Here is a 12,444-nt window from a genome sequence, read left to right as displayed (position 1 = left end):
TACCATCATTCACCCAGATCAAAAGGCTTTTGTTAAAGGGAGCCAATTGTCGGACCTCACGTATGATCTGGTCAGCGCTACTGACATTTCATCCACCTTCTCTCTCCCCTTGGCTGTCCTAACCCTTGATGCCACCAAAGCTTTTGACAGAGTAAACTGGGCATATCTGTCTGCTGTAATGAAATTTTTTTATCTAGGTGACAGATTTTGTTGAGCGATAGAACTCCTATATAAGGCCCCAACAGCTAGACTGCTAGTTAATAGCTCACTGACTGAGATATTTAAGATCACAAGAAGTACAAGACAGGGCTGCCCGCTTTCCCCCCTCCTTTTCAACCTTTACATCGAACACTTTGCTCAGGTTCTAAGAGAAGATCTTAACATCCCTTCTTTTAAATTTGGAGGATGGTAAAGGCGGGTGGCCCTATGTGCAGATGACATCCTCATATTAACAGCTGACCTTGACCTAGCTTTCCCAACGGTCATCAAGATGGTGGGGGAGTTTGGAAAGGTTTCGGGCTATGAAATAAATGCCAACAAGACCGAAATCATGGCCTGGAACATAAGTAATTCACAACTCAATGTTGGTTCCACCTTGCGTTACTTGGGGATTGGAATTATACAAGAGGTACGGAGAATCCTTGAATATAATCTAGATCGGGTGTTCAAAGACTGCCAAAAGCTGTTGAAGTCTTGGGCTCATCTCCCCTTATCCATCTTGGGGAGGATCAATCTAATAAAGATGTCCATCTTGCCCAAACTTAGATTCCTTTTTAACTCCATCCCTTTGGCTTTTGATTTTAAGCAAATAGTGAAATGCCAACGGGAACTAAACTCCTTCATATGGAAATATAAATCCACCAGGTTGGCTTGGGAAAAGCTCAGGTGGAGGAGGGAAAAAGGAGGTTTGGCACTACCAGACCTGCAATATTATGCATGGGCTTTTCAGCCCTCTCACTCGAGAATGCTGCTAAAATCACCCACTACTACACTGGGAGGAGAAATGTTTCGGGCTACGTTAAAGGGAACTGACCGGCCAGCGGAAGGCTTCATGTTTAAGTTTGGGGACCAAAAATTCTTTAAAAAAATGTAATTAAAAATTCTTCAATTGTTAGCCAGAAGTTGGGCAACCATAAGAAGGAAAGTCGGACTTAGATACTTTTCAATTTTGCACCACTGTGGTTATCGCCAGGTACACCATCCTGTTTTCAGGATAATTTGATTATCCCCGTGAGGGACTCGGGTATCTCAAAGTGGGGAGACTTGTTGGTAGGGGGCTCTTTGCTGTCCTGGGAAGATTTACGGGAGAAAATAGGCCCTGGTTTATCTAGCTTCAAGTACATGCAGATGAATATTTGGGCCCAGGCTCAGTCTAGACAGCGCATCCCTCTTGGGAAGGACAGCAATCCGGAAGAAATGTTGGTGGAGAGGCCTGGGGGTAGCAAGGAGGTCTCACTTTGGTATTGGGCAATCGAGGAAGAGGTAGATGGCGATTTCAAACTTGCTGACGAGCTTTGGGGAGACCAGTTAGATATCCAGTGTGCGCAGGTTTGGACGGCCTCATTTACTTTGTTGCACAAAATAGTGAAGCCTGCCTGGCTGAAGCGAAATCATCTTTTTACAGCACATCGGGCGTATCTTTCTTCCTTAAAGTTATCGAAATTTCAGCCGGGGAAAGTATGCAATAAATGTGGCCTCCCAGAAGCATCTGATGTGCACATGTTTAAAGACTGCCCCTCTATCCGGTCTTTTTGGGATGAAGTGAAGACGTCTTTGGACTCTATTTTGAAGGTTTCATTGACTATTAGTCTCCCTCTAATCATTTTTGGCCTCAATGACAACATCTCGGTTTATGCTAGATCTCTCCTCTTTTATGCAATCCTCATGGCCAGAAGACAAATTTGTAAGTTCTGGGTAGACTCTGCCACCCCAACACATTCAGGATGGCTGACTTCGCTGTATGAAATATCTAGGGTGGACTTGGCTTAATCCTGCAGTAAGAAAAAGCCTGCATTTATTAGTACAGTGGAAATAGGGTGCCCAAGTTTTTTTCCCCGGGTCCTATGATTATGCCTTTTCTGCTCCATGGATCAGCGTAACGGGTCTCCCAGGCAAACAACATGGTCCGATAGGTTGGAAAATACCTCGGTGGAGTAAACTAGTCTACCCTCCAACTACGGATGCTCCTTCCGCCAATTAACCAATCGTGTCTCAGTCCGAGCTATACAAAGACCCCTGAACTTGATCAGAAAATATACGCCAGGTGGTTGGAGTGCTCTATAAGAGGGTTAAGGCAAATGAGGACAAAAAAAAAACATACTCATTGATGACTAGATGAACAAAGGCTTGTGTGGGTGCTCATGTGGAACAGCACAAATTTGCAATGCACATGAAAGCTTTTATAATGGTCAGCGAATTAATGCATGGCTTTGCGTCACTTCAAGGCCACGAGTGCCAGCACAATCCTTTATTAAATAATGCCATATGAGATCTAAGATCATCTATTGGCACTGAGCAAAACCAGAGAACACAGTCTTAGAAAGTGCTGGCCAAACATTAATAGGTCTTGGTAGAAAATGACTATCTTTGCATGGTGTAGCCCCAGGGTTTTGCCTAGACTGTTTTATGGCTTTGAAACTCTATGCATTTTGCCCCTTCATACCAGGGGTAAACTGCCTGTGCTCTCCCCTTTAACATGAGGAAATTGAGTTACCCTGATTAGCATATTTAATTTACATGTGTGCACTGATTGGTGGTTGTATCTGGTGTTTCTATTGGATTAGGGTTAGTGTTCTCATAGACAGGGTATTTGAGGGTTCTGACTGGTTTCTGGGTCTGTGATTCAATTAATGTAGGGTTGGGACTAGGGCTAGTGTTAGGCTTTCTATTGGAAGTAGTGATTAAGACTTCTTGTGTGATTGGTTGCTGGACTAAGTGTGGGACTAGGACTAGGGTTAGGAATTTTATTGGAAGTAGGCATTGGGGTTTCCAGTGTCATTGGTTGCTGGGACTGTGGTTGGGACTAGGGCTAGGGTTGGGGTCTCTATTGAATGTGGAAATCAGAGTTTTAAGCCTGATTTGGTAAGTGGACTAGGCCTATGATTGGATGTAAGGTCTTGTTCCCCTATTGATTCCAGATTTTAGGGCTAGTGTTGTGATTGGATAGGGTTAGGGCTAGGGCTACCATTGGCCTAAGGGGTCACCTGACTACCCGGGCTGTAAAAGGCCAAGGCTTAGGATGTCTCAGTCTGAGAGTCGAGGCTAAGGGCGGAGAGGACAAGGGCAGTTGCCTGTTTGAGCCTGTTTGAGACTGGTCGGAACTAGGGACAGAAATGCTGCCCATTTTCGCATTCAGTAATACCCACTCTACACCATCCACATCCGCAAACAAAGTAACACACTCACACCAAATGTACACCACACACTTACTACAAGCAAACTCTATGCACAAATCAATGTACCAGCATACACTGCAAAGCCACACAAACCACGTCTATATACCGTTCTATCCCAGCTACCACCCACCCAGTGGTATAGGCTCTAGCCTATACCACTAACCAATGCACTCATCACTAACAAAACCAAAATCCATACTATACTTAACTACAACCCATCCAGACGCACACTCCCCATTCTAATTACTCCTAAAAGACCCCATTTTATCATTAACAAACCCATACTCAGCCTACCATCATTTGTGCAACCAACACCCTCCTCTTATTTCTACCACAATAACACAGCAACACAACACTTTCATGCCACAACACCACACATTTTAACTCTTTCAGCAAACAGGTCTAAAACAAACAGTCCTAAATCTACTTCATCACCTCCTACACACAACATACACTCTACTCACAAACACATCACCACCCCCTCTACCTTACAAAGTCCACTTGCAAACAGTACTATACCATCAAATCCATCTGATAAAACAAATACACCAGCACCTCTTTTCACTACTCCTCAAAAACAAAACATATCACACATATCAGCACAACAAAATCTCTCAAGCACACCTCATAGTACTTACAGCCACACAGTACAATCATTCACTCACCTTTCAACTGACATAAATGAACAAACTGCAATGCAAAGCTTTCTCTCCTCCACCACACCTAACGTACATACAGCAGCACAGCAACTCTCTTCTAACCGTGTCTCATCCATTTGACAATTTAGAAACTTACTACATGACCGACATGCTGCACCTCCACCACTGACTCATATTTTCCGCCCGAAACATACGCAAACAATATATATAACGTGCCGCACATCACAGCTTTGCTTCTACTGCACAACAAGGTTACATCACAAAAACAACACAGCACACCAACTCACTCTCAAACACCGTCTCCACCACCTAAGCACACAGACCCATCAAAATGCCTTCTTAGCCTGCTGGATGAGGAATACTTTACAGAACAGCTTCACAATTGCTATCCTAGTAAAGATAATACCAGCACTAAAAACACACCTGCTACTAACCTACACAATACTGATCACTCTTCTACAAAACAAAGTCTCACTGTCAGCAAAGCACATTCTCTAAACTGTCTACTACTAAATGCTCAATCGCTCACCAAAAACAAACAACACATCTAAGACCTTCTCACCGATGCAAAACCAGACATACTATTCACAATTGAATCATGGTTGGGAGATGATATGGCTCAAGTCCCGCATGAAACCATTCCTCTAGGCTATCAAACGATCACCCAAAATCGTATGGGCAAAAAAGGAGGTGGTCTAGGTGTTGTGCTCAGGTAAACAATACATATCACTAAAGTTGACAACATCTCCTTAAAGATTTGTGAGGCTCTTCTCACCAGATGCAATCCTGCACCGTCTTCCTCCTTTAACTTCCTGCTCCTTTACAGACCTCCACCAAGCAAGGCGACATACGTAGACGCACTTCTAGACACAGTTTCAAACCTAATAACAATACACCTATGCATTCTAGGTGACCTCAACATTTGGTTTGACAAATTCAATATGAACCATTCAAAAACAATAATAACTGGCCTAGATGCACTGAACCTGCATCAGATTGTCCACAAACCCACGCACATTGCTGGACATAGCCTAGATGTCATTTTTGCTAATACTGAACTAGTTACCTTTCAAACTATAACTCCAGTCACATGGTCAGACCACTATTTGCTTGCTTTGAAACACAAAACCTAACTAAGTGACTCACCTAAAAATACCCGACATGCATCCACCTATGGACCATGGAACAAACTCAATTTGAAACACTTAGAAACACAACTAACATCCAGTACAGATCCAGAAACAATACATTCTGTTCAAAAACTATATGAGTGGCTACATGAAGCTTTTGATATCCTAATACCACTCAAAACCACACAACAGAACCAAAGACCTTGGAGAAATACAGAGGTAAAAGACATAAAACTACAAATTAGAAAGCTGTAACGTGCCTTACTCAAAACAAAAAACAAACAAGACAAACTTCACCTATAGAAAATTAACAGATTATACAAGTCAGCTATCAAAAAAGCAGAGGAAAGGTACTATTCAGACAGAATTCAAAATGGTAAATGTGCAAATAAAAATACTCAATGAATTTTGTAAACACAATTGCCTAGAAGGAACTCATCCCGTTACTCAAGATTTCACAGACAAACTGGCAAATAATTACATGGATAAAGCAGACACATTGGACTCATACTTAAGACAGAGGCAAAGCCCCAGCACTAACCATTTTACAAAACAGCAATCCAATAATACTCTAACTCAGCCGCTCCGTTCCTTCCAACACATTTCACACAATGAATTTATGGACCTGGTCAAAGCAAGCAGGCCTGCCGGCAGCCCTTCTGACCCTTGTCCACCACAAACTTTGAAGACAATCCATCTAACAACCTCTACTGCCACTCCAGTAGCAGAATCATCAATGATTCCTTAACTACCGGAATATTTCTCAAAAAGTCATACATACGCTCTTTACCAAAGAAAACAAACTTGTCACAATTCATTGAAGACAATGCCATACTTTGAGACTTCCAAATAGGATTCTATCCGGGAAGAGGCACAGACTCTGCCCTCCTTGCCACCTGGGATGACCTGAGATGATCTGAAGAACACAGTTGGCCGCAACGTGGTGCTGCACTACTCCTCTTGGACCTCTCAGCTGCCTTTGACATGGTTGGTCATGGCACTCTCATACAAACTCTACAACGCCAGCAGAGAGGGGATTGATTTAGACTGGATCACGTCCTACATTCGAAACAGAACTAATGTCCTTCATACCCCACCTTTCTCGTCCAAACCATACTCCACAAAAGCTGGGGTCCCTCAAGGATCTATCATCTCGCCCATGCTTTTCAATATATACCTGAAGTCATTACCAGTACAGATCAATCAATTTCACCTCACATGCTATAACTATGCAGATGACACACAAATGCGCTTTCAACTGGAATGCCCCAAAGACATTGTAAACTCACCAATTTTCGATTGTCTCAGCGCCATGGATGAATGGATGACTTGGAGCCATCTCAAATTGAATGCTTCTAAAACGGAAATACTGACATGTGGCGATTGGAAACACTATGACCCGTGTGCCGCCTGGCCTGATGAACTGGGATCACAGCCAAAAATATTGAAGGAAGTAAGAAACCTTGGGATGACCATGGACTCCAAGCTATTGATGAATGCCCAAGTGGACAAACTAGCAAAATAAAGCTTTGTTACTATAAAAGCTCTGAGACATATCTTCTCCCATTAGGAATTTCCACACATGGTCCAAGCTACCATCTCCCTTGTTCTGTCCAAACTCAATTACGCCAATAGCCTCTACCACGGATCACCTTTAACGACTATGAAAAGCCTACAACGGATTCAGAGATCGGCTGCCAGACTACTGTTGCATATCAAACCATGAGAAAACATCTCCCCTGCCTTGAAATCCCTACAATAAATACCGGTTGCCAGAAGATCCACGTTCAAACTGCTTTGTATCACCCACGAAGCAATACATGGAATGGGACTGCCATTCATCAGGAATAAAATCACCAAACACATTCATCATAAGAACCTCCGCTCTAGAGTGGCACCTTGACTCAAAATCCCAAGCTGAATGAAAAAAAACATGAGTGGCACATACTTCTCTGTTCAAGCAGCGAAAATATGGAACTCTTTACCGCCCAACATAAGATCGACCAACAACCACCTTATCTTAAGAAAAATACTCAAGAATTGGCTCTTTCCCACATAAGCACCATACGCAAAGAAAAATATACAGCATATCTCTCTATATAAACATTTACTTGTTCTATAGATATGTACCTCTATATGGGCTTTGTATAAACATGTAGAATAATTACGTAAAAAAAATAAAATTAAACACTTGAAAATCAGAGTTTATCGAATGTATCTTTAATCTACTTATACTTACTTGCTTTATGCATCTATATACCCCCATGTACTTGGATCCATATATTTATTACATTCCTACAAAAAAGCATATTCAATGCACTACCCTATTTCTCACCCTATATCTCTATCAATATCTTTAATCTACATATACTTTATTCCTTTATGCATCTTTAAACTTTACATGTACTTATGGATCTATATATTTATGACTTTCCCATATTTCAGCACATCCAATGCACTACCCTATTACTCACCCTATACCTTTTTCACTATAACTTCTAACGTAACCTTATGACTCATCTCAAACCTTTTTCTACTACTCTTTCCAATGCACTACCCCATTTCTCACCCTATACCTCTATCAATATATCCTCTGCAGTCACTCTCTCATTCATCTCAAACCCCATACCACTGCTATGATCCCCAGAATAACCCTTTCTAGATTCTCTGGTACCCTCTCTCCCCTCCTTGCACCATCTGACACCTCTTTTACAATACTCAGCCTCAAAACAAGCCTTTCTAAACTCTTCCCTCTGACTCTTCCCTTCCACATCCCTTTTTACTCATCCCAAGCCTCTCACTACTGCTATGACCTAAAAAAAGACAACATTTTTCATTCTTCTATCCCTCCACTATCCTTTTCAATCAAAAAAACAGACTAACATGCCTGTGAGAAGTTGGCCTGGTATATAATGCTCACTAATTCTTAGTGATCACTTTGTACCATGCCAAGCAACCCTTATGATGATTGGTTGTAATTCAACCTTGTAGACCAGTTATCCTAGTGGTAACGTGGACAAAGCAGTCTTAGGCTAAACTCTGAAAGGCATTTGAAGCCAGCTGTAATACCATACACAACCCCCTTGAATACCAAATGAAAGGGACACCACACAGATATATATTGAAAATATATATTGATTTATTAACTATAAAATCCCCTGGACTCTTTATGAGCACAGAAGCACAAGCGTTAAATCACAAGACAGTTTAAAATACACAAAAGTTGCACAATATGGATGAGCCCTAGGGGCCACCTAACCCATATACTAAGAAAGTGGTATAAGAGATACCAATAGGAAAGGGAACAGGCCTAGGGCCTTGGGAATCGCTGGAGCTATTCGAGACTAGCAGTGACTAAGTCGGGAAAGGCCCGCGGGACTCGGGTGCAGTGTTCAAAGTGCACGCACTTTCCAATGTAAAGTCTATGGTGCGTAAAAAGTACAAAGTTAAAGAGTTAGGAACCTTCCGAGTGACCTAGAACGCTGAAACTTAAGACACAGGCCCTTGAGATGTGTACCAGTGTAGGAACACTGGCGGAGCTGAGTTACCTCACCCACAGGAAGCGGGTGCACAGGGTCGAAGTAGTGTCGGGTTTCGTCACGCTGGTCGATGGTGCTTGGAGCTGAAGATGCTGCAGGCGGCTCGATGTGAAGAGTTCCGGTGGATCCAAGGGTGGATCTGAAGTTGTGAAGACCTGAAAGCAGAGGGGACAATGTTCAAAGTCACTAGCCAGTGACTACCGTGGAACCAGATTGGAACCAGGCGATGTCGGGTGCAAACAGGCGTTGTTGAGTAGCTTCTCTCTGCAGCCACGTGGACACCGGGGGTTGAGGACGTCCAGGAGTCGGTCACGAGCTGTCCCACGCAGGCCTCTCGCTGTTGGCGGTGTTGGCGACCTGATCGGAGCAAACAGGCCTTGGCTAATGCAAGCCACGCAGGGATTGAAAGATGCTTAACACTCGGACCAGCAAGGTCAGAGCGAGTGCTCCTTTTCACAGGAGCTTGGGTAGGTCTGGAGCAACGAGACCTGCTGTGTAGTTAGTCAGATTCGTCACCAAGATGGCCGCTGACCACGTGGCTAGTGGCCGGGATGGTGCGTCGAGTGGCACAATGCAAAAGGGCCCCACGCAGATCGTGGAGATGCTGGGGGGCTGATCTTCGGTGCAAGGGCTGCTCGATGGTGGGGATTCTCAGTCCCCAAAGCACAACATCGAGGATACCTCAGAAGCTGCGCAGTCAGCTTTTCAAGTGTCTTCCAAGAGGTCCGGTCCCACGTCACTCGGTGCCTCCACGGGTCCCTTCTTTGCAGGGACTGTGGATCGGGCTCTGAGAGGTCTGGGAGTCTGGTTCTTGTGGGGCTCTGGGCTCGGGCTCCGGCGGGAGGCGGCGGCAAAACAGACGTCGAGTTGCTGGTTGGTGCCTGTGTTCACAGGGTGGCCACTCCTAGGCCACAAGGGAGATTCTCTTCAGTCTTCTGAGCAGGAGAATGTCGAAGTCCAGTCGTCTTCTTAGTTTCAAGTTGATTCAGGATGATCTGCTGTGCAATGGCACTGCTCCCACTCTTATTCCCAATCTGAGGGGTGGATCACCTACTAGGTCCCTCCTCTGGGAGGAACCAGGAAGGGGGGCGGTTACACCCCCTTTCCTTTGTCCAGTTCCGCGCCAAGCCTGGGTCTGAAAAGTCCCAGGACCGGTTTGGACTGGCCTATGCACGGGGACACCTTGTGTGCCCCGGGCATGTCTGATTCTATTCAGCCCTGTCCTACCCAATACACAAAACCCTGTCTGGGGTGGTGCTCGCACCTCCCAAGGCAGGAAACCCTTTGTCCAGGCCACCATCTGCCGAGTTTCAGTCAGCAGCAGGAGGCCAGACTCGTGTCTGTGGTGGCAGCATTCATTTTGTGATGCTGAGGCTCTGGTTAACTTTAACCGGGGTTAAGGCTACACACATGTCGTGTCCCTCTAGAAGGGTGAAATGCTATCCCCGTCGACAGAACTGTCGAGGGGATAGTATTCCAATTCGTATGACACCTTACTCGACATGTTTTGATAAAGCCAAACCAAAGATAGCAAATAACCGCGAGGATTATAATGCACTTAAGAGTATATGGTATGGCAATATCCCGGAACAGCTTAGGGAGTGGTTCCCGACAGCTGCAGACAGGCTCAGCTCATGCTAGAGCACCATCTCACATATTTCCAAGCACTCTGCCTCCAGGATTGATGAGGCCTTCCATAGGAGTGGCTGATAGGAACATATGTGTCCAGTTTAAGGGTAGATATAGGGATACTATATCTAAGTAAGAGGTGATTACACCAACTTACCCCAGCTGAGTGATCAGCCAGTTGTGTCAAATATGGAGGCCAGGCCAGGGGTGGCACAATACATGCTTCAGCCCCTGGTAGGCCTTGGATGCACCTATGCCCTGGGTACCTAGGGTACACTGTTACAGGGGCCTATAAGGTGAACCAATTCCAATTGTGTTATGCACCTAAGGTACATGGAGTCCATTTTAGGGAGAGAGCAATCAGCCTGGGGCCCTGAATAGCAGGATCCTAGGCCAACTAAGTCAAAAACCAGCTAAACACCAGGCAAAAAGTGTGGGGGTAACCATAGTCAGATATCCACCTTCCTACAATGCCCACTTCTCAAATTTCATGGTTCACTATACTAATTCACCACTAATTCTTTATGATTTCCAGAATAGCGTGCTACTCGCCGAAAAAGCGTTTCAACACCTCATTAAGGGTTGCAAACAATATATAATTGCCAACCTTTTTTCACTCTTCTAACCCTCCGCTATCCTTCTCAATCCAAATACCTGACTAATATCCAACGTGCTACTTACCAAAAAAGCGCTTAAACACCCCATCCGGGGTAACATGTGGTATATATATATATGCAATCCTTTGTCCCTCTTCTATCCCTTTGCTACCCTTCTCAATCCAAATAACTGATTTATATCCACCACTCAAATTACTTACATATTTTACTTTACTAATTCACCACTAATCCTTATGGGTTCCGGAGTAGCATGCTATTCGCCAAAAAAGTGCTTCAACGCCTCGTCAGGGTTAGTAAATGCGGTATAAATGCAATTACAACACAATTACAATACCTAAACTCCCCTAGTATATGGTACAATGTATACCCATCGGCCTGTAATTTGAATGTCACTAATGGACTGTGTCACCCTTTGTGCCACCCACTACAGAGACAGTGTATTCATGACTGCAGGCTAATCATTTGTAGCCTGCCTGTTGCAGTTTTAAACTACAAAATACGGCCTGTCAAAATAACCCATTTTGACAGATTAAAATCTGTATTTCATATATATATATTAGTCAGCTGTAAGTAGGCCTTCTTGCCCATGAGGTAGGGTGCACAGTATTTAACAGTGGAACATGTAAACATTTAACTTTTATCATGCCGGTACAGGGAAACGCCTAAAAAGCTGTTTTTGCTGTAGCAAGGCTGGCTGTTCCAAAGGAAAACCCTGGATTACATTATTAGATTTAGTAATTGTAGTTTTGGTTAGTCTGGGGTAACAAAAGACTGGTGTCAGTTTCCTTTGTGTGTGCTGGAGGCAAGTCATTTGCTGCATAAGTGGGGCAAGGCACAGCTCTGCTCCACCCATCCTGGCAGGGGTTGCCCAACATGCCTACACCCAGTCCCCTTTGTGTCACTGTATGAAAGGAAGACACATACTCCAATAACAGACAGAGAAATTCTCAGTCTTGTGATCCTGGTTATGAGAAGAATATGTCAACTTTCTAAAAGTGGCATGTGCAGAAGTGTGACTTTACCATTAAAGAGGATTTTCACTTGCAATCGATATGAGTAAGAACACTCAATCAAACTTTATCACCTATTAAATGTAAGAAGGCAGCCCAGTGTTAGTCAATGGAAAAAATAGGCCTTGAAATGAAAAATGACTTTAGGGGTTGCTGAGCATGGGGTTCCGCTCGTCACTTACTCAACGGCATGATGGATTTTTTATATCAGCTGAGACACAACATTAAATCTCGACATAACTCTTTATTGTTACTCTATTTCAGTCAATAAAGAGAGTTAGGTTGAGTTAAAGGTTTTTTTTTACATGTATTCATTCTTTTTATTGATTTACTATTCTCTAAGTTTGAACAATAAAGGTTACTATAATCATCCTATCAATTTTTAGTATAAAGCAAGTCAGTTCAGTAAATTAAAATAATGCATCAATACAATAAATGCAACAAGCGCTTTCCCTGTTCTGAGCT

Source organism: Lissotriton vulgaris, chromosome 1_1 (genome assembly GCF_964263255.1).
Source record: "Lissotriton vulgaris chromosome 1_1, aLisVul1.2, whole genome shotgun sequence".
In the NCBI taxonomy this organism is placed as follows: domain Eukaryota; kingdom Metazoa; phylum Chordata; class Amphibia; order Caudata; family Salamandridae; genus Lissotriton; species Lissotriton vulgaris.
The sequence above is the reverse complement of the archived record's forward strand: the minus strand, read 5'-3'. Positions refer to the sequence as shown.